Source organism: Pseudorca crassidens, chromosome 18, assembly GCF_039906515.1.
Source record: "Pseudorca crassidens isolate mPseCra1 chromosome 18, mPseCra1.hap1, whole genome shotgun sequence".
Classification (NCBI taxonomy): domain Eukaryota; kingdom Metazoa; phylum Chordata; class Mammalia; order Artiodactyla; family Delphinidae; genus Pseudorca; species Pseudorca crassidens.
Window position 1 is genome coordinate 60,668,804 of NC_090313.1, and position 27,362 is coordinate 60,696,165.

Below are 27,362 nucleotides of genomic sequence, written 5' to 3' on the forward strand. Positions count from 1 at the left end.
TTCTTTCTCTTTTGAAAATGTGATATTCTTGATCCATTTAGTATCTCACTGCAGAGCATCTTTATCATTAGATTTACTTCCTTGGCCAAGAAATTAAGGCTTGTGGAGGTTTGTTGGAGATTCCAGTTCCCAGTAAATCCAGGTGAGGGATTATAAATTTGAGCTCTTAATTCTTAGTTCTGGGCCAAGGTTTCAGAGGTTATGTTTGCTTTTTAAATCAGACAAAGAATCCTCTGTCACATCCCCTAGAATTGCCCGTTTCAGCTACCAAAAAACACCAATGGGAATCTCTTCCCTAATCAGAGTCGATTCTCACAGAGTGTTAAAAGAATACTTGTCCAGGAACCTGAAGACTATCTAACCATTTGAGATGCAAACTATGTTTTCTTCTGGCTCTGTGCTCATTCAGTATGCATGCAGGCCAACGACCACAATTAATGAAAAGCCAAACATCCTCTTTCAGGCCATTCACAAATCCAGCAGAAGGAAGGAAATAATAACGATAAAAGAAAAGATTTATGAATAAACTTGAACAGAGAAAACGAATGATACCAAAACCTGGTTCTTTGAAAAGATCCATAAAACTGATAAAACGCTAGTCAGACACATCAAGAAAAGAAAGAGAGAAGACACAAATTACCAATATCAGGAATAAAAGAGGAAATATCACTCTGGATTCTCCAGACATTTAAAAGTATATTAAGAGGGCTTCCCTGGTGGCGCAGTGGTTGGGAGTCCGCCTGCCAATGCAGGGGACACGGGCTTGTGCCCCGGTCCGGGAGGATCCCACGTGCCGCGGAGCGGCTGGGTCCGTGAGCCATGGCCGCTGAGCCTGCGCGTCTGGAGCCTGTGCTCCACAGCGGGAAAGGCCACACAGTGAGAGGCCCGCGTACAGCAAAAAAAAAAAAAAAAAAAAAGTATATTAAGAGAATATTACAAATAACTTTGTCTATAAATTCAACAACTTAAAATAAATGGAACATTTTCTTGAGAAACACAAGATTCACAGCCTGTTCCAGGAAACAGAATAAGAAGAAACGCTTCCCAACATATTTTATGAGGCCAGAATTACCCCCTTACCAAAACTGGGCAAAGATATATTAAGAAGAGAAAACTGCAGAACGACATCCCTCCTGAACACAGATACCTAAACCCTTAACAAGATATTAACAAATTGAATCTAGAAATACATAAAAAATATTAAATCACTACTAAGTGGGGTTTATCCCAGGTATGCAAATGGGTTCAAGGTTTAAAATCAACTGATGTATTTGGCATATGAACGGACTAAAAACAAATCTGACCAACTCAAAGCAGACACACTGTATAAAATTCAGTATCCATTCATGAGCTTCAAAAATCTCGAAGACAGCTAGGAATAGAAGGAAACTCCTCCAACCTGATAAAAGGTATTTATGAAAACCTACAGGTAATAGCATACTTAATTATAAAAGCTGAATATTTTCCCCCATAACATTAGGGGAAAAAGCAAGAATCCCGCCTCTCACCATTGAGCTGGACGCTCTGCCTATTGTAATAAGGCAAGAAACAAAAATAAAAAAGGTCTACAGACAAATGTAAACTGTCTGTATAACAATATGATCACATACATAGAAAACCCCCCAAATATATAAAACAAAGCTGCTTGAAATCGTAAGTGATTTGGCAAGGCTGCAGGATTCAAGGTCAATATACAAAATCAATGGTATTTCTATAGACTAGCAATGAACGAGGGGAAATTGAAAATTTCAAAATAATCCCATTTATCACAGCCTCCAAAACCATAATACACTTCGGAATAAATCTGACAAAAGATGTCCAAGATTTGAATGGTGAAAACTACAAAACACTGGTGAGAGAAATATAAGAAAAGCTGGACAAATAGAGAGGTATTTATGGATTAGAAGACATATATGCTAATATGTCAATTCTCCCCAGACTGGCCTGCAGAATCAACACAATCACAATCGAAATCCCAGCAGGCTTTTTTTTTTTAAATTGACAAGCTTATTCTAAAATTTATAAAGAAAATGCAAAACACTAGAATAGCCAAAACAACTTTGAAAAAAAAAAAAAGAGGACTTACACTATCTGTGCTACCCCCCAGGTCCCTGCCTGCGTGATCCTGCTTTGAGACTCTCCTCTGACAGCTCTCAGGTTCCATCCACCGTCCACCCTGCAGCGGTCTCCATAGCGCATTTCTAAGATCCAAGTTGACTTTCCTCCTTTTCCTCCCTCTCACTCCCACTCAAGGGGTCTTTCTTTTGGAAGAAAATGAAAACTTTATTCTTTCCTGCTTTATTCTCTTAGGTGGAATTCTTTCTTGCTCTACAACATTCCCCTCGGGACTCAGAAGGGAATCATACTTGTCAAATGTTGATAAGTTGTTAAAGTTTTTGAAAGAGCATGCCCATGGACTTTTCTGCTGAGGGGAATTTCTGACTGGGGTGGAATTGCTCTATGACTTTAAATTGTTTTTGTCTTGTTTCGTTTTTCAGAAAAAGGGATGGGGAGGCGGAAAAAATTTATTTATTCAAATGCTTAACATGAAGGTTTTTTCTACCTGCTGTTTATGTGAACGTAGATCAGATTATATGAAGGTAATTGCTCTCAGCTCTAGTAGGGAATCTCGCCTTCTGCGCAAAGCAGGTTGGTAAATCAATATTGACACCTCCTAAAACTCAGTATGGAGAGTGCTCAGAGATAAGCTCAAAATGTAAAAGGCGCTTTCTTTCCTCTTTCTCTCTCCCCTTCTTCCTTTCTTTCTCCCTTCCTATGTTCTCATTTCCTTCTTCTTTCCTTTCCTTCTTCCCAGCTATCCAAGCAGACCAATGTCTAGTTTAGACGTACCTATGTCTGACTGAACCAAATCATCAAATGGGCAAAGATGAATTTGAGCAATAGTCAGGCTTACAGGCAGTTCATTTTGAGTTGAGACCTGGGATCCTGGAATAAAAATGTGAAGAAGTGCTCTGCTTTAGTACTTGGATTGGAGAAGAGGAAATTCAATTCAATTATCTTAAGAATCCATTAGCTAATGAATAGTTTTATCAGTGTTCCCAGAAAAGTTTGGCTCAAGCGCTCTGGTGGATAATGGCTCAGTTTAGAAGAGACCAAAGAGGGGATGCACTAGGAAAGATATGACCCATTGAAACTTGCACTGTAAGTCAGAGTACATCATTTGGTAGGGATCAAACATCTGAGAGTTGGGCTAAAGAAAATATAGCCATAAATTCTTCTAAGCACAAGCCTTCTGAATTTGCAATTCTTTTCTTTGAAAGGTGAGTGGGTGATGGGATTCATTGAGAGCCTATACAAGTTACACGCTTTGTGAATAAGGAATTGATTGAAAAGAGTGGTCTATTTGTTGAATCTGTCAATGCCTGCTTCTCTAATTTAGGACTTAAGGCTCAATCATCTGCGTGGTAAATTCAGTAGGGCAAATTCACAGGTGCATATAATTGAGAGCTCAAATCAAATATTCCTTCCTCAAAGATGCTTTCCTTGACCCTCTAGGGAATACAGTCCCTCCCTGGTTGCCATTCTACCTCATTACCCTAATTTTTTTTTCTGTTTATGGTCTTTCTACTTCCACCAAAATGCAAGTTCATTCTATTTTGGGAGCAGGAATTCAGTTTGTCTTGTGTCTTTAAAACTTAAAACAGGGTCTAGAATGCACAAGTTACTCATTATTTAATTGAATGTCTAACACACTAATTGCCAAACATATTCACAGATGGTGCCCATAAAGGTGTATTTTAAGTCTCCTAGCTCTAAGGACAGACGTAGTCGCTAGGGACAGTCCCATAAAAAATTAGTAAATAGCTGAGTGAATGAATGAGCACAGGTGCATGATCAATCTGAAAACTCAGCTGTGGGCTGACAGTAAAAGATAATGATTCTGAGTTTTGAGTTTCTATAAAACGACCATGACATGTTTCAGGGACACTTCTATCTTGCACCACACTTTAGATACAAGTTCCTTTATAACTATCAGCAGTTCCTAGAAGCAACTTGCTCACCTCCATCTTCTCTGACTGAATGTGTACAAAGCACCACTTTTCCACACACCTTTTTGGGTTGTATTCAACTCTACACTTCAACTTGTCTCAAATTTTCTGAACAATTAACACTTGTTTGTACCATCATCATCATCTCAGGTCACCAAAAATCGTTACTGACCCCTTCTATGTGATAGTTATGGGCACTGTGGTGGCCACTAGGCAGAAGAATGCCCCCCACAAAGATGCCCATATCCTAATTCCAGAACCTATTAATATGTAAACTTACATAGCAAAAGGGACTTTGGAGATGTGATTAAATGAAGCCTTGAGTGGAGGATGATCCTGGCTTATCCAGGTCAGCTGAATGTAATCACAAGGGGCATTCATTACAACCTTTACATTCTCACCCAGGCCTTCACTCTCCATTCCCAGTCAATGTATTTATTATTTCACAATTTAGCTGATGCTGCAACTTCCTGATGATTTTCTCTATTTCTGATTCTTTCATCCTCCATGGACCAACTAGATTTATTTTCTTATACCAAGCCACTTGATCACAGAGTTCAACTCTTAAGGTGTTATAGACTGAAGACTCAGCGTAGCATAACTACTATCCAATGCATCAGCTGTACATCAGTCTTGCTTGGAGACTTTCAGTTCCTCCACAGTCCTATCCTACACAAGCCACCTTCTGTGGGCTGGCATGTTAGTAAAGCCTTTTGTTATATTAATTCTATCTTTCTAGTTATATCTCTCTCTACCTATTCTCCAAAACTGAACCAAATGCTCTCAAACATTGTCTCTTCTTACTTCTTCACCTTTTTCATGCTACCTCTGTTGCCTAAATTCTTCTTCTCATAATATCGATTGGAATGTTATCTGTCCCTCAAAGTAGAGGCCCCAAACAACCATGTTGTCCTAAAGAGGACACCACTATCATATAAACTAAGACTCACTCCCTCCCCCTCTCCTTCCCTTCTTTCCTCCCTCATCTCAGCAGTCAAGCTGTGCTGTAAATCACCAGAACTGAAGTGTATGGACCATCTGGCTCCTAGAACTTTTGCTCCAGGCCAAACATTTTCTAGAAAGTTTCTCTCTCAACTGACTAACTTTGTTCCATCATTGGTTTGAGGGCATGTCATGGCTTCTTGGTGACAAGATGTCTCCCTGGGTGTCTCTCTCATGCACTGAAATTAGAGGGGCAACTTGGTGCAGGGAGGGAAGTTCTGGTCTAAGAGCAAGGACTCCAGATTCATTGGGGTCCTTTAACCCTCTTGAGTTATGTAACCTGCATTAAGTCACTTAACTTCTTTGACCTTCAGATTTCTCATATATGCATGGGGATTATTCCCAATTTCAAGGGACTATTAGAAGTGAAGAACCTACGAAAAACAAAGGAAATGTGTACTTGCAAACAATATGCCTGGTTGCTTTGCACGTTAGAAGTCTTAGCTCTCACGTGTTTCAGGCTTGGTTTGGTGGCAGGAATTTAGTGGAGTCATCTAATGACTCCATTGCAATTATATGATACTTGCTATTATTGCAGTGAAGATGCAAGCTGGTGCTGACCTTAGGTGCGATCGAGAAAAAAAAAACCTTTACTAGGTCTGCATATGCTGTGAGGGCGCCTGCGCACACACACTCCATTCAGAAAACAGAGGAAACCGGTCCTCAAATACCCTGTGATCCAAATAGGCAACTGATCTCAAACATGAGAAAGGCACAAAAAATATACTGCAACATACAAACAAAATGGTATCATGCTTATATAATAATAATAACAAACATATAGCATTGACCATGCGGTAGGAACTATTTGAAGCATTTTGCGTGCGTGACTGTATCCACTCCCCATAACGACCTTATGTGATGAGTGCTGTTGGTATCTTCATTTCACAAATGAGGAGACTGAAGTACAGGGAGGGTAACCTGCCCAAGGTCACAGAGTTAGTAGCAGAGCTGGAGTTCCATGCTCTCAACCACTCCGTGCCTCTCCAGGGAGGCATGCCATCTCACACAACTGAAAATAATCTTGTCCTAATTCCTGCCACGATTCTGAGACTAGAGTTTGCATGAAGAAATAAGAATTCTTATTTCTTTATTTCCTAAGATGATGAAGATGCACCTCAAGTATCACTTGCTACCCCACCTGACCGTCCCCCTTCTCTCTCTGCGCCAGACGGTCTTAGTGACCCAGGTCCCTGCTCTACGCATGCATGGCACCTGGGCTTCCTTCTATCATGACACTTAAACCACTCTGCAGAGGTGGTTTTTCTTTTTTGGCTCCTACATTTTAAAGTTCTTGAGAAAAAGTATCCTTTATCTTTATAACCTCAGCACTTAGCATGGAGGTGGGATCTCAATATATGTGTGTAGAGTGAATGCCCATAAACGTTTTTATTCTTTTTCATGGCAGGTTTTATATAGGAACCATCGGTCTCTTCAATGGAGGGTGGTTGATGAAAGGGATCAATGGTGACATGGTAACTGGCTAATTCTGTGGTTATGGCATGTGTTGCGTGTTGTCGGGGATGCAGAGGGGAGTGGCAGAAGGCCAGTGGAGTGGAGTGTATTTTCCTCCCTTGACCATTGTGAGACATCGGTGGAAGCAACAGAGGCAAATCCACGTCCTTGAACCCTTGCAGCTCTCTACTCTGGAGGCTGCTGTGGCAGCAGTCACCACCCACCCTACCCCAAGTGGACTCGGTAACCAGAAAACGCAACCCAGCCAGGTTACTTTCACTATGTGTACTTGTCATGAGCCACTGTTTGACCCTGGTAACTAATGAAAACAGAACTCTCCCAAGAAAAATAAATCCCCTGGATTTTGCAGGAGAAAGATGTAGGAGAGTTGAGGCTGAATGGGAGGGACATACACTCTAGCTTTTTCCCAATCACAGTTTTGAGGCTAAGGGAGCTCTTTGAAGTTTAAGATGACAACACTTCTAAGCAAGAGAACATTCTATTCCAGGAAAGGTGGTGAATAGCAGGGGCCTACGGTTACCAATTTGAGAATGATAAAATAATACAGTTTGTCAACTGGAAAACACCTCCACATATTTTAATTAATACTTTTGTAATCCCCTACACAGTGCCTGCATGGAATAAACACGTACGTGTGATGAAGCCAGGAATGGAAACTTAGTTCTTTGGGAAGAAAAGAGATGAGGAAGAGAAGAAGGTCCAGGGGTCAACTCAACTCAGCAAGCATTTAGTCAGACAGCCCCGTGCGGGATGGTAGAGTGTGTAAAGTTGTCAGGTGGGACTTCTGAACAATCCATGGGAAGAGGAAGTGGGAATGAGACCAGGCATGCAGAACTCTGGAGAACACGTCTGGATACGAGGAGAGGATGAGAGAGAACAAGGAAAGGCCTGAGCGAGTTCACAAGAGGTCCCTGGACATGGTGATGTGCACCTAGACTTGGATGTCATCTTTCATGGAATCTTAGAAATTGAGATTGTAACGACTGTAAAGATTTCAACCCGAGTAGAGCGTGGGTTCTGGCATTTAGATTAGAACTAATGTCTTGCCACAGCTTTCCCCTCTGCCTCCTTCTATACCCTTTTGTGTTTCTGAAGAACTATGAAATGAAGTCAAAGAACTGTTCTTTTTTTATTTTTTACAAAAACTGTGCTGCTTTTGGTGGGGGTGTGGGTGAGGAGCCATGACCATCTTTAACTATAAATTCTCAACGTGGAGCTTCAATACCTGACTCTCCAAGTTCAGACTTCAGGTTTTGTATGCTCATTCTTAAGACTCACCCTACCCATGTTTGTTCCACAAGATCCTAGTCTCTTAAGATGTTCAGTGAAAGAAGTATCTCTGTCTCTCTCTGTGTTTGTCTCTCTCTCTCTCTCACACACACCCCCATGCTCACGGAAGTTTCTTGGCCTTGCCCCAGGTTCAAACGATTATCGCTAACTAATTCATAGATTTTCATCATTTCAACTAAAATATTTATGGAGCCCCTTCTATACACTTCATAATATGTTAGATGCCACAGAAATATACTGATATCATATAATCTAGCTGAGAAGAAAAATACTGTTTTAAATGCTTAATGAATATACTATGTATATGTATACAATATACTAATGTATTTTGCTGCTTTTAATTAAGTTTCTTATATGTTACCTACTTTGACTCTCAAGCCACTCTGTGAGCTTCATGGGAGAGTTATCCATATTCCCATTTTTTGGATGAGGAAACTGATGTAGGGAGTTAATAACCAGCCCATGATCACACAGTCCATAGACGACATGATCAGGAAGAGATGCCATGTCTTCTGAAATCTGATCCACCGTTCTACAATTGCCTCATTTGTCCTCTGGACAAGACTAGGTAGAGGCAAATGCTCACAGTATTATGAAGGGACTCTGAATCACAGGACTTGGAGAGGAAAGCAGAGTAAAGAGTCTGAAAGTGAATGGGGCATGAGGCCAAAACAGGAGACTGGCTGAGTGGGAATGGAGCTATAAGAGTGAACAATGCTGAGTAGACATGGGAAAGGTACCAGCTGGAAAGAAAAGGCAGAATGGATGCCTACTACTGCCAAGTTGTTACATGATTGAAGCAGGATGAATCAGTAATTGAAAGATGAAACTTTCTTCCAGGAAAAGATTTCACATCTCTGTCCTACCAATAATAAGTCCCAAGAGGAGCCAAGTATTAATTAGCTGACTGAGTACATGAAGATCTATCTAAAGCGAGGGCAAGCCAGGCTTAAGAAATAGGAGACACTTCTCCCTAAGTTGATTCAACATAAAACTTTTCAAAATGCCAGCAGAAATTGAGAAGCCAATCCTAAAATTTATATAGAAATGCAAAGAACCCAGATTAGGCAAGAAAAATTTGAAAAAAAAAAAGAGTAAAGTTGAAGGACTTTTAATCCCCAATTTCAAAACTTACTGTAAAGCTGCAGTAATCAAAACAGTTTGGTACTGGTATAAGGATTGACTTACAGATTGATAGAACAAAATTGAAAGTCCAGATATAGGCCCTTGTAGTTACAGTCAATTGATTTGGGGCAAAAGTGCCAAAGTAATCATTGGTGGAGCAGATACTCTCCTCAACAAATGGTGCTGGGACAACTATATATCTGTATACAAAAAAAGTTAATTTAGATCCCTCCTCACACCATACACAAAATTTACCCCAAAAAGTGAACGTAGACCTAAATATAGGTGATAAATCTACAAACATTTTAGAAGAGAAAAAAACTTATGACATTGGGTTAGGAAAAATATTCCTGATATAACACTAAAAAGAAAGCTTCAAAAGGAACTAAAATGATAAATTGGATTCCATCTCATACTTCTGGATTCTATTTGGGTGGTTTGGTAAGATCCATCAGAGGAGTGGTGTACATTAAAAGAATTGAAATCTCTGTGTCAGTAAGTTTTTGCTCATTCTCTGCTCTGAGCCTATAAACCCATCAATTACCAGTAATTATACCCAGTAATTACAATTACTGGTAATAGTAATTAAAGTAGTTTCCTATAGCTGCTGTAACAAATGATCACAAAATAGTGGCTTAAAATGACACAAATTTATTATCTTACAGTTCTAGAAGTCAGAAGTCCAAAACCAGTCTCACTGGGCTATGTATGTTGTCAGCAGGCTCTAAAGGAGGCTCTAAAGGAGAATCTGTTTTCTTGCCTTTCCCAGCTTCTACTGGCCACCTGCATTCCTTGGCTCATAGGCCCGTCCTCCATCTTTAAAGCCAGCAGCACTGCATCTGCAGATTCTCTTTCTCTTACACCTGTTCCTGTCATCACAGTGCTTTCTGTCCCTAATCTTCCTGGGTCCCTCTAATCAGGACACTTGTGATTGCATTAGGTCTACAAAAGAATCCAGAATATCACCCGATTTCAAGATACTTAACTGCATCTACAAAGTCCATTTGTCATGTAAAATAACACTTTACAGGTTTCAGGGCTGGGAATGGACATCTTTGGGGGTTATTATTCAGCGTACTATAGTAATTGACAACATCATCAAAAATATTCATTCTGAAGTTACCCAGTGTATCAATTGTATCAATTCCTTTAGAAGATATGATGAAACTAAACATAATGACATTTTGACATACAATTTAATCCTAATAAGATTTTCCATTTAGGAGGGGTGTGTGTGTGTGTGTGTGTGTGTGTGTGTGTGTGTGTGTGTGTGTGTGTGTGTGTGTGTGTGTGTGTGTGTGTGTGTGTGTGTGAAGGAGACTGTCAGGTTTCAAAGCTGATCTGCACTTTTACTTTGATACTGAGAGACTAAAAATACCAGCAATTGCAAAATATAGACATAGGGATCATGGTGTGAACAAACCATCATATTCCCAGCCCTCAGTGTTTTGAGGAAAGGGGTATACTTTGGGTAACTGTAGGACACCAGCTGGTAGAATGTTTTGAATGACGTCTTTAATATTTTTTGGTTTTCTTAAACATCTGGTCTCTTCTAGTAGACTTGGATGTTGAAGAATTTTAATTTTCTTTTGAGTTCTGAAGTAATTACTCCTGTCATACTTTTTCAGTTTCTATTTGATTTCCCAGCGAAATTTCGAGATTATTTTAAATCCCGGTGCTAGATTTTGACTCTCTAATGTAGTAGGGTAAGAAAGTATTGATTACATTTCCCCATGTTAACCATTTCACAGTATCTTATTGAACAGAACAAGATTTACCCCAGGAGACTGACCTATATCATGGTTTGAGAAATTTTCTATTTTAACATCTGCATCCTGGCATTCCACTCTATAAGGACATGTACTTACTGTTCTCCAAGGAAAAATATATTCATCTGCTTGTTTTTACTTATATTCTGCTTTGTTCTAAAACACTTTAAAAAGAGTTGATTTTCCCTTTGAAAATATGTGTCTGGATCAACTTAATTTGCTGTAAACAGATCTCCATGGCACTTTTAGAGTTTCTCCTTGAAACCCTCCAACTCAGAAGTGAGAAAACCTTCCAGGACTCTTCAGAGCCACATTTTGGACTCCAGTGTCTACAAACTGTATCAGATGGTAGACTGGAGTTGGCACTCCAACAACAGCTAATAGAGTGGAGTGCTCTCCTGGATACCTGCCTAGGACAGTGTGGACTGCCACCACTGCCCTGGTGGAAGTCCACACTGGTCTGTCCAGCTGATCCTAGCACTCTTAGAGCCGGAGAGGGACGGGCATTTGGATTGGATGGGTGCTGATGCCCCCATCTGGGCAGAACCTGTTCAGTCAAGTGCTAGGAGGTTGACACCCATGCTGTGGCTGAGGGACCCCACACGGCTCAGGTGACAACTTCAGCCTCATATTGAAGTACCTTTGCAGGTACTGTCTCGGTTCATCTCAAAACATCCATCCAAAGCAGGCAACATAGTTATCCCCATTTTATAAATCGTGACTCTGAAGTTGATCTGAAAGTAATCTCTCCATCCTGTCATTTCCCTTGGTACATTTTCTGTTCTCAATTTAAGGTATTCTCTAAAAACAAGAGTTTGAGGGTCCATCGGACCCTAGGTTGAACCCTCACCAGTTGAGTCCCCTAGAGCAAATTACTTAATTTCCCTGTGCCTCAGTTTCCCTGCAGGTAAAATAAAAGGAGTAGCAGTGCCTTTCTCAAAGGGTTATCATAAGATCACCTGAGATTGGGCCTGGAAATTATTTAGAACAATGCCTGGCACATAGTAGATATTAACTAAATCTCAATCTTCGTTTTATTATGTTTTTCACCTTATTATTTGTACTACAGTATTTTTGTATGTGATTTTTTTTTCTCCTGTTAGAAAGTAAGCTCTTAGAAGAAAAGGATGCTGCTTTATTCATCGTGAATCCCTTGGAGTACCTAACACAAAACAGGCCTTCAATATTTATTCAATTGGTGATTACTTATTTATTCACATTACAAAACACCGTTGCTAAAAACAAAAACAAACAAAAACCACCGTTGCTCTTCCTATTAAATTTATTATTATCAGAAGAGGTCCAAACTTGTCTTCGTACAGCAGAGAAACCAAATTAAATGATGTGGTATCATCTGTTAGAATAAATAGGAACACTGCTCTGAGTACTGATGGCTGGCGTGGACACGCTCTATGGGAGGAAGGGACTGTTTATCTGGTGACCTGGGTGACATGCTTTTGTTGGCTCCTGCCACTGCTGGTAACACTTTCCTTGCATAATGAACTCTCACTAATTATATCCAAAGAACATTTTTCCTTAGCTGCTATTTCATTAATTTATATGGAACGCCATTAAACAAAAAATCTGTCCTAAGCAAAAAAAAAAAAAAAAAAGATTTGGGGAAAACTGCAAAGTAATTAAAGCCTTGTTGAAATAGCTTGGTGCTAGAGGCAGAAAACTTGGAAAATATTCAGATATACAGATTGCCACATCTGAATGGTATACATCCAAAGAGTCCATGCAAATTAACTGGTCTATCAAGTTACTGCCAGTTGTTTCTAAGGTCAAGAGACACTTGAGTATTTGAAAGGAATTAAATCCAATGCTGATCTGTGCCCCAAAAATGTTGACCCAAATAACTGGTTCAATAAATCTTAGTGTGAGGACTTTTGAAATATCTCATTTGCTTTGTACACTGGAATGAGATCAAAATGCGGTAATTCATTTACCGCATCTGAAAAAAGTGGTGCTCTGAAAACTGTTACTGCAGACTTCATATGTAAAGCAGTATTATTATTACTAGAAGAAATCAGCCCATAGACTCTAACAATGATTAAATTGGTATTAGGAACATGTTATTTAAACTCATCAGGAATAACTAGACAATTTATAACCTTGTAACCTGTGATTCTGTCATCACTTGTACTCATAATAACAGCAGTAGTTATCATTTGCTTAATACTATATTCAGGGTCCTTTGTATTTCATATCTCATGATTCACTGCATTTCGAAGAATTTTGATTTCCATTTTATAAGTCGAAAACTGGAAGTTAAGAGATGTTAAGTGGCTTACCCAGGATCACATAACTCATAAAAGGCCTGAGTCTCTTAGACATTCAAACCCATGTCTGGTTGACTCTAGACCCTGCTCTTGACTTTCAACTGTACCACTTCCTGTTTCCACACTGCGTCCCACAGAGATCCCTGCTCCGCTGGACTTCTCATGCGGAGTCTTGGCCCTCTGTATTTCTTATACACTCTCCTTACTTTCAGTACTTTACAATCTGAGTATTTAAGGGAATCAAAGTGACCTGAAATATCTGACGTGTTAAAATGCATGATAAGGCATGGTGATACAAGTTCTCCAAAACTCAATAATACCTGTGTTGTTACACTCAAAGGGGATGTGGAAACCAAGAGCTCTCTGCTCTCACAGTACCTGATCCTCAATGGTTGATGGAAAAGCAACATTTGATGTTCTAACTATGACACCTGCATGTCTCCTCCTTATTCTCAAAATAAATGGCCCATCCTTCTTCTCAAAAGAAATCAATAAGTACTGCCATATTTGTTATTTTTCATAAAACACAGATATCTAATTTTAGTACATAAAAGAGTTCTAAAGATCATGAATAACGTTGTTAATTTTCAAGATGAGGCCCAGAAGAGCTGTAACATATCCAAGGTCATACAGACATCACACAGGTGATGTCCTATGCACCTGCATCAAGTAAGCACAGTTACATTCCTTCACATATTCCTTTACTCACCAGTTCTGTAAATACTTAGTGAGCACTGGTGAGGTGCCACACACTCTGTAAAGTTCTGAAGAGTCACTGTCTCTCTCCTTAAAACTTTAGAGCCCAGGGAATGGATACTGACAAGAAAACAGACAAAATCAAATCTGGGTGATAACTGGTAAGCCGGGAGGTATACTTCCAGCAAGTGGGTAACTCTGATGACAGCAGATGTCTTCTGCAGGAAGGGCTAATTTGGAGCTAGGGGGCAGCATCCTAGTATTCGTGCATGCAATAGGTCCCTTCAGTGAGTCGGCCTTCTCAGGATTCACAGCGCTCAAAAGTGAGAGTGAGACTCTCACTATGGAAGGTGTAAGTTATCTTCACTGCAGCTAGTATCCCATCCTTGGTACATGTTTCCAGGATGGATGTACTGCTACATTTGCTCTACCCCCAGATATATTCTCTTCCTACCAGAAGGCTGAATCTCACCAACTGCAACATCTGAACTCCTTTCTCCCTGGCTTCTGATTTAGTTTAGTGAAAGGAAATATTGCCCAGAAATCAGAGTGTGGGAAGAAAAGGGGTTCGGAGTATTCCCCACCTCCTGCCACCTGCCACTCTCACCCAACTTTGGCACATGTGTGTCCCTCTTTGAGCAGCATCTGCTAAGGAGCATCTGCTGTGCAAACCTTCCTCCACAGCTCTGGCTCCCACTGGACTCCAAGAGCACTTTTTCTTCCCACCGCCCCAGCCTTACGTTGGCAATGGTTTCCCAGGGTTGGTCTACGACACCTCCACATCTGTTTCCCCCTTAACCCTGCCCATACCCGTGTGGCTAGTCCTTCACTAAAGCCTCTATTTTCTGCTGGCATTCTGACTGATACAGTGACTCAACAGCATTAACTCTACTTTCTATTATATTTTGAGGCGTGGGAACATGTGGTTCTGAGGACAAGATACTCAGAACTTTGAAGTTTTTAAGCAAAACCGTTCAGGTTTGATCTGAATCAGAATTCCATTTTGATCTTCTAGAAGAGGAGAGAGACTGTCTCTAGTCCCAGCTGCTGTAACAGGTGTAAGGAGTTAGCTTTTGCAACAATACCAGGCTGTGTTCTGCACCCCATGTTATAGATTAATATAGGGCTGCAGAAAATTAAGCAACTTGCTTAGTACCACACACAGTCTTGTAAATGATAAGCGCTGGGTTTTCAATTGTTTCTGCATGACTCTAAAACCTGTGTTCTTTTACATGAGCTGCTCCCACTTAATTCACAAACTTACTCTTCTGCCTCGAAATTTGCCTCCTTGGTTCCACTTTATGTAATTACCTGGATGTTTCATGGTCACCTCAAGATCAAATCTCTCTTTCTCTTGCTCCCATCTTCACGTTTTCCCTCTGCCCCAGCGTCCCAGCCCAGGAGGGGTTTCAGGGTTCTCTCTGTCTGTTCCGTGAGCTCAGAGGCTCAGGGACTTCTGTTTACCACACCAGTTATTGTCAAGACCCCAAAGCGTGTCATAATAAACTGGGTGGAGCCTTAGGCTGTAGTTCCAGTCCTAAAAGAAGAAAAAACCCCTTTTCCTATTTCCTCTTACATTGACTTTTTATACGCTTAGCTGTAGTCCACAAATACCTAGATTTCAAGAAGACCCATGCTACCACATCCCTATTCCTTCCCACTTCACGCATAACCAGTACTGAAGGATTCTTTCCCCTCTTCCAGCCACTCTCCTCTCCCCTTACCAAACTCTCCATACACAACCGTTCAGAAAATGTAGAGCGGTTCCAGCACTTCGTGCAACGTGAAGCACGGCTGGGAAGGCAGGGGACCAGGACAATGGGAACTGAATGTGTGTGATGCCTTTTTCTTTCTCCTCAATAGATTAAATATGAATTATTATAAAACATATATTTCTTGAATCACTCCCATTTTATAGATTTCCCTTCTTTCTTTATTCTATTGTACATCCATTTATACTCTTGTTTCCTAAAAGAGTCTCCTATTGGTCCTTCTTCTTTCCAGCGTTTCTTCCCACGTGGGAGTCTAAGCCCTGAGCTTTCCTCTCCACTGTCTTGTGACTCTTCTCTCTTTCATCATTGCTTCATGTGCACTTCAAGTCTCTTTTTGTTGCTGTTGTTACTACAGTTTTCTCTAAATAAGTTAACAATTTATTATTATTATTATTATTACTGTTCTATTATTATTAAAGCAGTATAGCTCAAACTGGGTTCTCCCTAAGAATGCTGAATACATTTCTCAGGGATCAGAAATTCTCCTAAAAAATTTAAAATTGGGGTTTTTACTTCATTTATAATCTAAAAAAATACAACGTCAAATTAACCAGGGTCATCTGGATGTATAAGTTAGGACTGCCTGATTTAGCATTTGAGTGCATTAGCATTTGACTTTATTACTGCGAAGAAAACAAATAACATTTTCATTCCAATACTGGCAGTGGAGTTCGTATTAGACTCACCCTCTGGCTGATAACAATTATAAACTCTGGACAAAATATCACAAAGGAAGTACTTGAAAGCAGTGGCAAGAAACCCAAAGTAGAATTGGAGGACATACAATCCTTGAGAAAAGAGAAGCATGGTAGGTGAGTTCCACATTTAGCTGGCTTATATATAAAGGCACTGCGCAGTGTGCAGTGCTTGAAAAAATGGGAATTAAGAAAAAAGTAGTCCCATTGGGCTATGGAGACTAAGGCTGGAATCAGAGCCTTCAGAAAGGCTGGAAATAGAAGAAGAAAAGCCTAGAAAGAAGATATCCATAGATGGAGTTCCCTCAAAATCTGCATACAATTCCCCTGAAATCCTTGACTGACTCCTAAACTGCGCATGTACAAGGTAAGATTGTAGGGAACTCAGCAGAAATCAGCAGCTGGGAGTTTAAAAATCTACACAGGTATTGTAGCAGCTACCTGAGGTGGGAAGATAGAGATTGGAGCTCAGGTTCTGCCAAATTGAAAGGCAGGATAAATTTAAAAAAGTCTATGCCTAAGCATGTCATAGTCAAATTGCTGAAAACCAAAAAGGAAGACTAATTCTTGAAAGAGTCCAGAGGAAAAAGACACATTACATAGGGGAATAATAATGAGAGATGGCTGATCTCACAAATAGTAGAAGCCAGAAGATAATAGAATAGCATTTTAAAGTATAAAAAGAAAGAAAATTCTATGTTAACATAGAATTCTATATCAAAAAACAAAATCTTTCAAGAGGAAGGCAATGAAAAAAGATTTTCAGGCAAATAAAACCTGAGGAAATTTGTCACCAACAGATCAACACGACAAGAAAGGCAAAAGCAAGTTCTTCAAGTGAAGGGGAATAATGCCAAATGCAAACTAAATTAACAGCACATTGAAAGGATCATACACCATGACCAAGTGGAATTTATCCCTGAGATGCAAGGATGTTCAACATACACAAATCAGTCAATGTGATACAGCACATTAACAGAAAAAAAGGCAAAAATCACATGATCATATCAATAGATGCAGAAAGTGTTTGACAGAATTCAATACCCTTTCATAATAAAAAATTCCCACCTAATTAGGAATAGAAAAAATGACTTCAACACAATAAAGCTCACATCTAATATCCATACTCAATGGTAAAAAACTGAATATTTAGATTATGTCTCTATAAACCCGAATTTTTAATAGTTATTATGAAAAATGGTTTGTGTAGGAAGGAGAGATGCTCTATGTCTCTAATGTAACAAAAGGTGAGAGTACAACCCATGCCTAGATTTATGTGCTCGTATATCCACCATGCGTGCCTGCATTCAAGAAAGTTCCTCACATTTCCATTCTTTCCCATTTTCTATAATATATTTAGATTGTCCATATGTTAATAAAGTAGTAAAATATTGATAAATATTTTGCTATTAATCACCAAATACTAATTGAAAACTTAACACGTGCTAGCCCCTATATTAGACTCTACTCCGGGTATTGAAGAAATAACTTCTAAGAGTCTTTTTCAAAGTCACCAGCCTTATGATTGAGAGCTAATCCTAGACCTTATTTGTAAGATTGTTCATGTCAAGAGAAGGGGTGGCAAGAAGATAACAATTATGGAAATTAAGCTATGTAAAGAGAATGGGGGGAGGGAAGTTGACTGGAGAAATGCCACTGAAATAGAACTTGAAATCCTACAACAGAGCTGTCAGTTATCTACACTTAGGACAAGACAGGGTGGTATAGGTGTCATAGGATTAGATAATGCTGTTTATGTGAGACTTTATAGGGCTGTAAAACTGAGTCACCAGGCCCCAAGTACTAACTTGGGGACCCACATATTTAAGATACGGTCATTGTCACTTAGGCGTTGCAACCAGAGATGGTGAGCTCTGATGCAGCCAATCATCTGTTCAAGCAAGTCTCCAGCCTATCAGCCAGAATATTGTTTTTCTTGTTGTTATTTGCTGTTGACAATATACCTAGATTCCCTTCTGTTACAGAAAATGATGCCCAGAGTAGAGCATTCTTTCACATGCCTGAAGTCTGCGTCAAGTCACCAAATAATAGACGTTACAGTTTGTTTCTTTGTTTTTTAATTCCAGGCAAAGGTTTCAGTACTCCAGATCCAACAGCAGCTACTGGCCTTGAATTTAGAAAAGTGGTACCTGGGGTTTTAAATACATTTTCATCATTTGAAACAGCAGGAGTTCGACAACACAACGCCCACTCTGAAAATGAAGCCTGCAATGGAGTCTATGTTTACCCTGCGTAGAAACCAAACTCTTAGTATAGAATTATGAAATGCCCTGGGGACATGACTAATATGAATGGATCTATATATACAGGTAAATCCTATCTTTTTTTTTTTTTTTTGCGGTACGTGGACCTCTCACTGTTGTGGCCTCTCCCACTGCGGAGCACAGGCTCCGGACGCGCAGGCTCCGCGGCATGTGGGATCTTCCCGGACCAGGGCACGAACCTGTGTCCCCTGCATCGGCAGGCGGACTCTCAACCACTGCGCCACCAGGGAAGCCCAATTCTACTTTAATATTATGCCTGTGGGCAAAATCACTTTAAGAATGCTGAATGATTGTCATTCAAGCAGGCAAATGGAAATTATGTTCTATTCTTCATGAAGCTGATAAGAGAGAACGCTTCTCTGAGCTACAGGATATGAATAAAAGCAGGACTGGCTGTGATTCCAGACTTGCCTATCTTTTGAGAGACCAACAGGCACTGGCACTCAGAGTTTAAAAATCACCTCTGAGAGATGGCATACACATGAATAAATCAGCATATCTTAATATCTCCAGAATTCGCTGCTCTGAACCCCATTTTCTTCTTGAAAAGAATTAAAATAAAACATAGATCATTTACATGTGCAGGCCCTAAATGCTGTGATTATTCATTCAAAGCTAAGAGACGTCTCTTGTTAAATATTAATGTTTGGCAATAATGGAGAGAATTATGCCTGTTTAATAGGCTCTAAGCAGTGCTATAAGCTATTGGGTTGGCCAGAAAGTTCGTTCGGTTACTGGATACATTGTTCAATACAATTCTTGGTGAAAGTGAAAAAATGTGCCTTTTATTTTTATTTAAAACCGGACGAACTTTTTGGCCAACCCAATACATTAAATACGTGGTTTTGATTAGGGTGATAGTAGTGAGCTTACTATTTTATGGATGAAAATGAAAAGCCAAACAAGTTAGCCAACATGATGGCTATTATTTCTACACTGGTAAACATCTAGATTTTTCCCATGATATCATTAAAATGTGGATAATTGCCACTTCTTTCCATGCTCATGACTTTTCTCATACAAGTTTTCTCAAAAAGTTTAATGCTGTAATTGACAACCAGTTCATCTCTAAGAGAAATAAGGAGATCAATACAAATTGCTGTAAGTGTTCTGAGCCCTTCAGAAAGACTTGCTCTTAGGATGTAAATACTGTGTGTTTACAAAAGCAATTTCAAAAATGAGAAGATAAATAGGCAAAGTTCACTTTGCTTCGACCAATTTATAAGTCTTAAAGTCAGATTTTATTAAATCATAATTCAAACCCTTTGACTTATTAATCTATGTTGATAGAGGCAACATTTCATTCATGTGTGAAAATTGTTGGTGGATTATAATGGACTGAAGCACCAGAGTACACTGTTCATTAACTTTTACAATTATATTGTCACAGACAACCCAAGACATCAAGCTGATGTGCTTTACTTGGATTTATATCCCTTCCAGAGAACTAAATGCTAATAGCCCGTGTCAGAAATCTATTGCTATATCACACCATTAGCCTAACTGCACCCCCTGAGGAGACAGGGAAGGATTCGGAATCCCTTGCCACATAAAACTAAAGAGAACAGGCTCCAAAGCATGGAATCATACCATAGATATCTTTGTTTTTGCTTGCCCACCCTACCTTCTTTTGGTGGCAGCACTTCATCTTCCCTTTAAGGAAACAGTCTGCTTTTCCATTGCTCAGTCTGGATGGAAATGAGAATTAAAGAGCCCCTTCCCCTACCTGCCCTGGGCATGTGACCTAAGCTGAGTCAATCAGCCTCTATTTCCTGGGAACAAAATAACTGAGAAAAGTGTTCTTGGTATATCTGGTTATTTAGTCTTTCCTTGGGTTCTCATAGTCATTCCATTTCCTCTTAAGAAAGCTTTATATTATATTTAAATTAACTGGATCTGTTCCTGCTGCTTACAGCCAAAGAATCTAGACACATAAAACCATAGATCTCTATTGTTGGCAGGAAGCTTAACTGAAAAAAAAAAATTGTAGGAAGCCCAAGAAACTATGGAAACACAGAAGAGATGGTGTAAGAGGAATGCACAAGCCACAAATACTAGGCTGGGTTGCTACATGGTCCTTAAAAATAGCAAAGGAGAGCAGGAGGGATGGTGTAGCAACATGCACATTGCAACAGGAGTCAAGAACCTGGAGTCCAACCCACTTATTTCACAGATAAGGACATGAACGCTCAGAGAGAAGTTATTTACTGAAAGCGTTAGAGCCAGCAGTAGAACCAAGGTGTCCTGAATTCCAATTTGTTGTATTTGTGTCATATTCCAACTTCCTACAAATTCTGCTTTCACTCTTTTTAGGCTTTTGATGTACTAAATTTATGGCTGCTTCCAGAATTAGACTACATACTCTCAGTTATCTCAGTAATCAAATGTATTTTCCAAAAGCTGAGTCTACAGCTGAACATGAGTTGTAATACTCTTCCCTCTGACTTGCACTCTCCAGCCCTCTGAGCTAGGCATCTGTTCATTCTCAATGTTTAGTTCAATTTTTTCTTCTTCAGATTTTATCCATTTTATCTATATCTGTCCCAAAGGAAATGATTGATGTTGGCAAAATGAACCTGGCCTTCAGGCTGAGGAAGTTAGGCCCATGACCCATGGAGTCAGACTTACCAGCAGAGGAGATAGTGATAAAACAGGTTAGACAAGATCCTGGATGATATCTAGTTTGATAGCTGAATTGAAAATCAAATCTAACCAGAGTCAACACGTACTATGGAGTATCTGCAACGTTCCCAACGCTATTCTACATGTTCTGAGAACTAGCAAAACAAAAACCTTTCTTCAAAGCAATGAAAACTTTTTATAAGAAATGGGCTACATACATCATATGTGACACATCACAGTGCTGTGTTCTCTCTGAGAAAGTATCTTTCTGATCCCTTGGTCATAAAACCTCACCCATAAAATGAAGACTATTAAAAATCAAAGTTGGCTAGACTCCAGTGCATATGAATTCCCATTATGGAGCTGAAAAAACACCTAGAGCCAAAGAGAAGTCATGAAAGCTCCAGGTGTAATTTACTTCAAAGAAGCTCAAAGGCACTTAGAGATAATCAGTTTCATGGCCTTCAATGGCCATGGTGAATTTTAGCACAACAGTGGGGACATAAGTACTTTTGTCCAGCCTGCCAAGTACCCATTGCTCTCCAAGCAGAGTCATGGAACTGAAGGAAGATCACTCCTATAGTAAATTCATCCTCTTTGCCAAACTGAAGACATGTAATTTTGGCAGGAATAAAAGCCAGTATGGCAGTAGGCAACAAAAGTTAGTGGGGGCAAAAAAACCCACATAATGTCTAATCGATTTTCATGTTTGTTAGACGCGTGATCTTGGAAAAGTTATTTAATTTCCACCTCTGTAAAAGTATGAGATCCATTGCTAGTAGTATGGAGAACTAAATATAATGAAGACCCTTCTAATAAATAATAAATAAAATAAAATATTTATCTGAAAAATTTTAAAAAGGAGAGGGTGTGGAGAAAAGGGGACCCTCCTACACTGTTAGTGGGAAGGTAAATTGGTGCAGCCACTGTGGAGAATAGTATGGGGGTTCCTTAAGAAGCTGAAAATAGAGCTGCCCTATGATCCAGCTATCCCACTCCTGGGCATGTATCTGGAGAAAAACATGGTTTGAAAGGATACATGCACCCTAATGTTCATTGCGGCACTGTTTACCATAACCAAGACATGGAAGCAACATAAATGTCCATTGACAGATGAATGGATAAAGATGATTTGGTACATATATACAATGGAATATTACTCAGCCATTAAAAAGAATGAAATAATGCCATTTGCAGCAAAATGGATGGACCTGAAGATTATCACACTAAGCGAAGTAAGACAGAAAAAGACAAATCTCATATAATATTGCTTATATGCAGAAACTTAAAAAATGATACAAATGAATTTATTTACAAAACAGAAACAGACTCACAGACTTAGAAAATGAACTTATGATTACCAGGGGAAAAGGGTGGTGGGGAGGGATAGATTGGGAGTTTGGGATTGACATGTACTCACTGCTATACTTAAAATAGAAGACCAACAAGGACCTACTGTATAGCACAAAGAACTCTGCTCAATACTCTGTAATAACCTAAATGGAAAAAGAATTTGAAAAAGTAGATACATGGATATGTATAACTGAAGCACACTGCTGTACACCTGAAACTAACACAACATTGTTAATCAATTATACTCCAATACAAAATAAAACTTTTTTTAAAAAACAGTACATTGTGCTATTTACTAAGTGAAAAGTCTTCTGAGGCAGAAAACCAAGTGCATGTATCTTTTCGAATTATAGCTTTCAAATTATGGTCTTCATTGCAGTACTATTTACAATAGCCAAGACATGGAATCAACCTAAATGTCCATCCACAGATGAACAAAGAAAATGTGATACATATATACAATAGACTATTACCCAGCCATAAAAAAGAATGAAATAATGCCATTTGCAGCAACATTGTTGGACCTGGAGATTATCACACTAAGTGAAGTAAGCCAGAGAGAGAAAGACGAATATCGTATGATATCACTTACATGTGGAATCTGAAAAAAAAAGATACAAATGAACTTATTTACAAAACAAACAGATCCACAGACATAGAAAACAAACTTATGGTTACCAAAGGGTAATGGGGGAGGGATAAATTAGGAGGATGGGATTAACATATACACACTACTATATATAAAATAGATAATCAACAAGGATCTACGTATAGCACAGGGAACTATACTCAGTATTTTATAATAATCTACAAGGGAAAAGAATCTGAAAAAGAATAGGTATAAATGAATCACTGTGCTGTATACCTAAAACTAACATGATACTGTAAATCAAGTATACTTCAATAAAAAAAAAATTTTTGGAGAACCATAAAAAAAGGAGAAAACCAAGTGAAAGAGACAGCATTTTCCTTGGAATCACTTGATGAATGCTGAGTTCTGAGTTTTGCTTTCAAGTCTATAAAAATTCTAGAACAAAGGAGAAAAGCCCAGGGCCCACCCTAAGTGGGAAGTCTAATAAAAAGACTGCATAAAGACTGCATTGTTGGACTCCCGTGGTGGCACAGTGGTTGAGAGTCCTCCGGCCAAGCAGGGGACACAGGTTCGAGGCCTGGTCCAGGAAGATCCCACATGCCGCGGAGCAACTAAGCCCACGTGCCACAACTACTGAGCCTGCACTCTAGAGCCTGCAAGCCACACTTACTGAGCCCGCGTGCCACAACTACTGAAGCCTGCGCACCTAGAGCCTGTGCTCTGGAACAAGAGAAGCCACCACAATGAGAAGCACGTGCACCGCAACAAAGAGTAGCCCCAGCTCACCGCAACTAGACAAAGCCCACCTGCAGCAACGAAGACCCAACACAACCAAAAATAAATCAAACCAAAAAAAAAAAAAGACTGCATTGTCCTTATTCTGAGCCATAAAGTGCCTTTAAAAAGTTCCAAAAATTGGTATCCTATAAAAAGGGACAAAAATATCTGTAATTTAAAATTAATTTACTATGGCTAAATTTTAAATATACTTCCAAATAATTCATGTAGAGGTTGTCCTTACACCCAACTTTGCCTAGAATTATCCTGGTTGTGTCTATCGTCTTCAGATAATTCATGATAGTGCATTCTTTCACTTCCATATATGTCCTAATTTAGAAAATAGGGTATATGATCATCAAACTGAGGGCTCAAGAAAAAATTTATAATTTTTTAAATACTTAGAACTAAACAATAAAGATCTATTTATATATAGAAAATTGTGAGATGCAATACAAGTGGTAATTAGAGGGACAATTATGGCCTAAAATTCTTATACTAGAAACAGAGAAAAGTTACATTAATTGGCAGAAATACCATGCCTAGGTGTATCCTCCAGGCAATGTACTTGCTATTGAAATTCTGAAAGGGACAATTCTGGGTTTTTTTAATTTTATGTATTTAAGGTATGCAACTTGATAATTTGATACATGTGTACATAGGGAAACAGTCACCACAATCAAGCTAATTAGCATATCTATCATCTCACGTTATTTATTTAACGTTTCCATTATTTATCTCTTTTTCTGTGGTTAACACTTAGGATCTACCCTCCTAGCAGATTTCACATCTACAGCATAGTGTTGTTACCTATAGTCACCACTTTATGTGGTAGACCTCCACGATTCATTCGTATTGCATAACTGAAACTTTTTACCCCTTAAACAACATCTCTCCCGTTTCCTAATAACCCCAGCTCCTGGTAATCGCCATTCTACTCTCTGTTTCTATGTCTCTGACTATTTTAGATTCCACATATACATGGGATCATGCATGAGATTTGTCTGTCTGTGTCTGGCTTATTTCGCTTAGCACAATGTCTTCCAGATCCATCTATGTTGTTGCAAATAGCAGGACTTCCGTCTTATTTAAGGATGAATAATATTCCATTGTATGTACACACCACATTTTATCTATTTATCTATCTGTGAGCATACAAGTTGTTTCCATATCTTGGCTCTGGTAAATAATGCTGCAATGTGGCTTTCTCTTTGAGATTCTGATTTCAATTCCTATGGATAAATACCCAGAAGTGAGAATGCTGAGTCATATGGTAGTTCTATTTTTAATATTTTTTAAAACTTCCACACTGTTTTCCATAACGGCTATACCAATTTATATCCACTAACGATGTACAAGGGTTGCCTTTTCTCTACATTCTTGCCAACACTTGTTATCTTTATTTTTTTAATAATAGACATTCTAACCTGTGCCGAGGTGATATGTCATTGTGGTTTTGCAGTGCATTTCCCAGATGATTTATGATGTTGAGCACGTTTTCATACACCATTCTCTCAGGAAAGAGACAGTGCATTCACTGTTCCAGGAAAACCAGACAGAACAATTAAAACAGACTTAAAAAACATAAGATGATTTTTTCAGACAGCAGGAAAAGATACAAAAATTCAAAGGAGAAAAAACAAGAAATTCTCAGTCTTCTCCACAGCAACTTTTAAAGCCAGAAAAGTGGATCAAGTTTTCTACACTATTGAAGAACTGTGGCATTCAACGATTCATTCATAGTCCTATCCTTCAACAGACATTCTCAAGTCTGCAAAGCTTGGGATATACAACACTTGAAATATCTTTGAAAATAACTACTTGAGTATAACTCTAGTTAACCAAGAGAAAACCAATAATAAAAAAACTCAGGAAAGAAGCAGAAACAATTAAAAGAATGAGAAAAAACAACTCTGGAAATTATGGTTACAAAACAGAATATATAGCTTAAAAAATAAAAAGAATAGCCTAACAAATAAATATTGGACAGGAGGAGGAAGACATGGAGTACAGAATGTAAAAATGCTAATTTCATCATTTTCATAATAATCAGTTGATAATTACTTAAGTTGGTATTATAATGGCATTAATGTTTTCCAATTGTTTATTCTGCAAGTATTTAATGAGGATCTACTACATGCCAGGCAGTATACTGTTTTAGGGACTGTTTAGGGGATCAAGTAGTAAATAAGACAAGGTCCTCACCAGTATAAAACTCACATTCCAGAGGAGTTAAAAATACACAAGTATACTCACCTGACTTGTAAAAATAAACTTTTTATTATAGAATAGTCCTATATTTACATAATCATTACAAAGATAGTACAGGGAGTTTCCATATACCCCAAACGGGGTCCCCTATTATTAACATCTGACAGCTGCATGGTACATATTTCACAGTCAATGAAACAAAATTGATACATCATTGACTGAAATTCATAATTTAGTTCATGCTTTGTACAGATTTTCTTAGTTTATAACCTAATGTCCTTTTTCTGTCTTTGATCCCATCCAGGTACCACATGACATCTATTCCTAATGTCTCCTGAGGCTTCTCTAGGCTGTGACAGTTTCTCAGACTTTCCTTGTTTTGGAAGACTTTGACAATTTTGAGGAGTACTGGTCAGACATTTAACAGCATGTTCCTCACTTGGGATTTGTTTGGAGGGCTTCTTTGTTTTCAAGATTTGACTGGATTTATGAGCTTGGAGGAGGAAGGACATAGAGGTAAAGTGACATTCTCATCATATTATAGCAAGGGTATATACTCTCAAGACACCTTATCACTGTTGGTATTTCCATGGATCACCTGGCTGAGGTACTATTGCCAGGTTTCCACTGTAAAGTTAGTCTTTTTTCCCTATCTGTGCTGTACTCTTTAGAAGGAAGTCACTAGGCACAGCCCACACTTAAGGAGGGAGAGTTACAATTTGCCTCCACAAGGACAGATTACCAACATAAACTATTTGGAATTATTCTGCATGAGAGATTTAGCTTTTATGCCCCATTTTATTTTTTATTCATTCATTTATATCAGTTTGAACCCATGGATATTAATTTTATACTTTGGGTTATAATCCAATACCACTTTATTTTGTTGCTCAAATTGTTCTAGCTTTGGCCATTGGGAGGTCTTTGTCTCTGTGACATACTCTCACTGCACAATGTGTGGTATGTGTGTGTGTACACATCTTTAGTACTTCCTTACTTTCTGGTACTACGTTCCAGTATTCCAGGCTCATCTATATTTCCTGCCCCATTCCTAGATTCAAAGATACAGTCGTATCTTCAAGAAGTCCTTATTTTGTTTTTATTTTGCAATGAATGGTATTAGAAACCAAGATCTGTGCACTAGATGTGCTTGTTGCCCCCAGAGTATCATTGCTTCTAGGCTTTCTCGCTGACATAGCAAGGAAATATATGTGTTTATATTAACCTGTGTATATGCACATGTCGATAAATATTTTATATGTAACCATCTGTATCTAGATTAAGCTAAACATGAGTTCATACTGTCTCCAACGCTAATCTATTACTATGTTGATCTTCCTAACTTCTCCCCCTTCTTAGCTATAATTTCCACTCCAACAGTGACACATCTGGTTCCTACCATAAC